This window comes from Thermobia domestica, chromosome 7 (genome assembly GCF_964235325.1).
Source record: "Thermobia domestica chromosome 7, izTheDome1.hap1.1, whole genome shotgun sequence".
Lineage (NCBI taxonomy): Eukaryota > Metazoa > Arthropoda > Insecta > Zygentoma > Lepismatidae > Thermobia > Thermobia domestica.
Window position 1 is genome coordinate 240,017,120 of NC_137460.1, and position 6,139 is coordinate 240,023,258.

Below are 6,139 nucleotides of genomic sequence, written 5' to 3' on the forward strand. Positions count from 1 at the left end.
TCGGGAAACAGGAGAGAAGTGAAGGGAGATTGACTAGGGATACCACCCTTCTGTCTAGTAGTAACCAGATAGCTTTGACTTCGATTAAAAATAATAGGAAGTCCGCTAATTTGAGAGATGCTGGTGAAACATGTGTTAAAGATGAGTCGTGGATACGAGTGGTCATGATAGTGACCTATCGTTTTCAGTAGATAATGCAGAACGGGATGAGAGTAATTATAATGAAAACACTTGTCAGTCAAATAATGAATTTTCCAGGAATGCGAAGAAAGGGCGAAAATTAACTGAATCGGTGTATATGTTGTCGGGATACTAGTCATTCCGGGTGTAGGATTAAAAAAACGAAAGAATAGAAAGAGTTCAGAGGAGAGTACAGATGAAAGTAATTTGGGTGACAAAAAGTCAGGAAGACGGTGTGGAGATTATTTAAAGAATTTACACCACTTCCCTAGATTTGACGGTAAAGCCCGGGTGCTCCTAGGATTTTCTTAGATGATTTGCTACAGACAATGAAGATGTACAAACTTAGGGAGAAAGTTAGGAGGTACATAATAGCTAGATGTTTGTAGAAATTCGCAAAGACTTCCTATAGAATTGTAGAGGATAAGATCACGACTTTTAAGGATCTTTTGAAGCTTTTTAAGCGTCATACATATCTTCGAGAGTATAGAGGGCGTAAAAGCGCCGACTATATTCTCTAAGATATGACATATCAAAGTTCGCCTCGTTATTTGATTTCGTATGGTATATAATTGATACCTACCATTCCGTGGTTAGTTATTCCTCTGAGCAAGAACTTAAGGATTTAATTTTAGATTGTTTACCTGCATAAGAGGCTAAAATATTTAAATTAGGGAGTGTAAATACGGTTGAAGAATTGACACTAAGATTAGAAGACATGGAAAGTCATCCTTTGAATATGAAAAGACAAAATTTGAATTTTTCAAGTCTGCAATGAAGAAACCTACGATTAGGTAAACAAGTATTGAACGGGCGAAGAAAGTGAAAATGGATAATGTGGTACAAACAGAACCTGTGATAGTGAATAAATATCGGAGTAGTAGTTTCAATAGCAATAATAATAGTCGAACGTTTGGACCAAACAAACTATAATAATAGAACTAATTATAGAAACGGGAATTCTAAAGTTAGTTTTGATAATTTTTACCAAAATCTAAATTCTGGTTCTAATAGTGGATCAACTCCAGTATAGCTATCACATTACAATATAATTCCTCCTCCATACTTACCTACCAATGTCTATGAATTTAAACCACCTTTGTTTATTTTCCTACAGTGACTATGTTTAATTCACCTTTATCAGTGTCTGTAATTACTACTGTCACTTCAGCGTTAAATCCTCCCTATCTTGCGATCGGTGTGAATTCGGGAAGTTCGTATTGCTCGTCGGCTGGAAATTCAACCAGATCGGAAAACATAATAAGCAGCCTCCCTTAAGGGAGAACGGCGTCTGCTTAATGGAACTTATCTCCCCAAAACAAGAATATAATTTAGAATTAAAAGATCTAAAATCTGACTTAGAGCCTTTAAGATTTATTACGTTTCGTATTAAAAGAGAATAACGATGATGAATTAAATATGGAATTTTTCCCATCAACAGTAGTCGGTTGTGATATAGGAGGAATGCATTTAATTGTATCTTGGATACAAGCGCTGAATTAAACCTTCTAAATTATAAGATATGGTTAGCTTTACAGAATTTGTATCCTTCGGCCAAACTAAAGGCAGTATCAAAGATGCAATTGAGTGCACTCGCAGGTAAAGAGAAGTTTATAGAGTCGACAGAGTTGACTATTCATATTCAGGAAAATTTATTCAAAGTTCCCGTTTCTGTGGTAAAGGACATCTACTACTGGGATCTCCTTCCTTTGTTAAATTCAATGCAACACTAGATAATAAAAATAAACAACGTTAGAATCTGAAAGTCTTGTATATTTCATATCCGAAAATATTATCAGTGCATTTGTAAGACGAATCGCAAAACCCTTTAGGAGAAGAAAACATATTAGCCGTTGGGAAAGAAAATAATCTTTAAATTAATGAAAATGGTATATCATCGAAATTTAATGAATGGGAAAATTTTTGAAGAAGAGTTCCAGAATTATATTAAAGATCGTCACGATTTAGATAATAACACGCGAGTTAAGCTATTGCAGTTATTGCTCAAATATAAATTCCTTTTCTGTGAGTATCCAAAACCTATTCGTTGCGAACCTCTTTACATTGAACTAACAGATCAAGATCCGGTTGTTGGAAAATTATATCCAATACCGCAAGCAATGAAAGCAGAATTAGAGCGTGAAATACAGAAATTGATTGAGTTAGGGATTACAAAGGAAAGTCCAAGGAGCCACCGCTACCAAATTGATTGCGTAAGGAAGTCATCGGGAGGCATTAGACCTGTAATTGACCTTCGTTTACCGAACATTAAAGTCATTACACAAAAAATCCAAGTGGAACCTATCAATGAAATTCTTACGCGAATCGCGGGTTGAATTTTTTTTTTTTTTAGCTCTATGGATGCCACCATTGGGTATTATGGGATTCAGCCACATCCTTACTCATATAAGTGCACAAGTTTCCTTTATTTAGGTCGGCAATACGTTCTTTGTGTTTTGCCAATGAGATTCAAGTCTAGCCCCAGTGATTTCTAAAACGTAATGAACTCATATTTCGGACTAGATACTAGAAGTTTTGTAGTAATATATTTAGATGACATTTTATGTTTTAGTCATAATGTAATAATCACTTCGACCATCTGGAAGAGATTTTGAAAATTTTAGAGATAGGTAATTTCGCATTAAATTTTAAGAAGTGTAAGTTCTTTCAAAAGGAAATTATATTCTTAGGTCATATCATCTGTGGAATAGAGGTGAAACCAAATCCTAAACAAAATGAAGCTATTAAAAACTTCCCGACTCCTACCATTAAGAAGAAGTTAAGATCAATTCTTGGGCTATTATCGGGGAGAAGGAAGTTAAGTCTAGATTTTGCTGCTTTGACATCACCTTTATTTGACCTTTTGAGGAATACGAATAAATTTCTATTAACATCGGAAATTTTGGATTTATTTTGAGAATTAAAAATATTAATAAGCGAGCCGCCAGCGTTAAGTCAACCCGACTTTAATAGGTCGTTCCATTTGTTTACAGATGCTTCACTGGGGAATTTAGCTGGCTATCTTGCTCAATATGATGATAATGGAGATATTCTGATCATTCAATACGCTAGCAGGAAACTAAAAGTAAATGAAATTTCATATTCGGTTTTTCAATTAGAGTTAGTGACAGTACTATTTCTGTTTGAAAAGTTCGCATATTATATTTCTGGTCAGGAAGTTATAGTGCATTGTGATAACCGTGCTGTTATGTTCGCCTTCACTTTACAAAATTTGGGTCATTGAACAACGAGAACTTTGGTAAAATTGCAACGTTTCGATTTAAAATATGATCACATCAAAGGGAGAGATAATGAAATAGCTGATACATTGAACCGGAATACGCCGGAAGTCTCTAATGATCCAAGTAACTATCAGATAAATTTTATATCATAGGATGATAAAGATTGGTTTGAATATCAAGAATTGTTTGATTTACAAGCTTCAGACTTATTGCTTAACAGTTGAAACAAAACCTGAATGCGAATCCGAGTTGTGAAGCTATAAAATTCGTAAAGAAATGTACTCTTCATAAGAAGGTCTAAGTTTAAATTTTGGTTGGTCCTGATCCCTACGGCCTTAACAGATAAGGTAATATCATGCCCATAATGTTGGACATTTCTAAATATGTAATTGTATGAAAGTAACGAGATCTTTATTCTTCTGGCGAAAACAAAAACAGATGACGCAGTATATCAGGATTGTCAGTTATGTGCTCGAACGAAATTTTCGAATCAATCCTAGCGCGAGAAGATCTTCATATTCAGGCAAATAGACCCCATCAAAAGCTATGTATTGATCTAGTAGGGAAACTCCCATGTAGTTTTGGGTATTATTTTATTTTATCTATTGGTGATGTCTATTCCCGTTTTGTATGTTATTTACCATTTAAAACATCTACAGTTGCAGAAATTGTTAGTTTTAGAAAAGGATTATTTTTATCTCATTCCATATACAAATCATATCGTCTCAGAAGAAGGTCCTTAATTTATCTCGGAGAGGTAGAAAAATATTATGATGAACATAAACCATGTGTTAACTACTCTATATAACCAGAAAGGGGACGGAATAGTGAAGAGCTCGAATAGGGAACTTAACTGTATAATCCGATTAATGTGTCAAAATAATCATACGAGATGGAAAGAAGTATCAAAGACGGCTCAAAACCTCCTTAATTATTCTTATAATAGTAGCATTGATAGTACACCGGGAGAAGTATTTATGTCGTTCCTGCAACTCGAAAATTTAAAGAAAATTTTCCATTGACTTCGGAATTAGTAAGTGAATGATTCAGAAAGATTTATACAGGTAACTCCTAGGTTATTAACGAAACGAAAACAACAGTCAAAATTAGTAATCCCGGTGAGAATAAAGGTAGGGGACTTGGTGATTGTTAAAACTCACTTTTGTCGGATGCGAATAGGAAAACTATTCACAAATATATGCCAACATATAGTGGCCCGTATGTTGTGAAGAACATACAAAATAATTATGTAGATCTAGCAGATTTGAATGGGAAAGAAGTTCCAAGTCAAAATCTGTCGAATATTAAATTGTTCGATTGTTCGGAGGAAAAGAAAAGAAAATTGTTACAAAAGATCATTTAAAAATTTTTTCCAGCCGTCGTAGAACATTGTTACAGTTCACTTTTCCCGTAAACTATAACAATATAATCTTTATATGTTCGTATAGATATAAATACGTAGATATTTTCCATTGAGAATCTTACGGGTCATTTTGAGGAGGAACTAATGTGGTCTGGTTATTCTTAATCTGCACCAGCTGGTGAACACTGCTTCTGTTGACAATGTTTACGATTTGGTATTACACATACAACTTGTTTTACCGGTATTTAGGTTTCCTTCTCAAGCTCTAAATTTCATTTATTGCAAGTTGTCCGGGGTTCAGATGACAGTTATGACGTTGATTGGACATGTTGAACAGAAACACGTTATCAATATACATGACAAAGAACAGAGTAAATAATCGTATTGCTGGATTAGGCCTGTATAAAATATATGAGTAGTTCATTTCTATAGCATTTTTCCTCTATAAAAGTAGAAATTTTATAGCAGTAATTCTCAAATTGAACTTACAGACTTTCTGATACGATTATTAAAGTTCAATTATTGTTTTAATAGTGATACCAATAACCGAGAATCAATGAAGATTGTTTATTTACGTCCTTACCTGCCATATTTGAAATCTTGGAAAAAGGAAGTTTGATAATTCAAATTAAATATAAATTTATAATGTGCATACATAATTGCTAAAATTGGGTTGCTATCATTAAAATAGAAATTTAGGAAATAAAATAATACTAAATTTAATAAAACGATTATATTGAAGTATATATTAATAGTAATAGTTGCTCCAGGAGGCGCTATTATATTCGGTGCAGTGAAAAAGAAGAATAAAGGAAATTTAAGTAAGTTATGTAGGGCAGTATCCATAATTTGAAAAATATCGCCATAAAAAGGACAATTTGGCCATAAACCTTGCTAAAATTTAAATCAGGATAACCTTAGGATCTTTTGTATATATGAGTACTTGCCAATTGTGTGAAAATCTAAAGTTGGAAGTTTAATTTCCGCGGGAATTTGTAACCATTAGGTCAGCCATTTTTTACGAAATTGTGAATTTGAGTAAAAGTGAACTTTCATGTTTAGAAAACTTCATAATGATGGCGAATTTACATAAGAACGCTAAATTTCTTATCATGAGCAATTCAACTCGTCCCGTCTGCACATAATCCTGGGTAGGTCTATGGGGGTGGATTGACTTTATCGCTGACAGGTCTATGATAATGCATAAGTGTTCTCTGAACATAGTCATCCATTTCATTATTCTTAAATATGGAATACGTTATTGAATATGAGATGGAGCTCATACGGAAAATTTGTGAATCAACTCATTGCGTTAGTTATATGCGATAAATGAACAGTGCTCTGAATGTTGCTA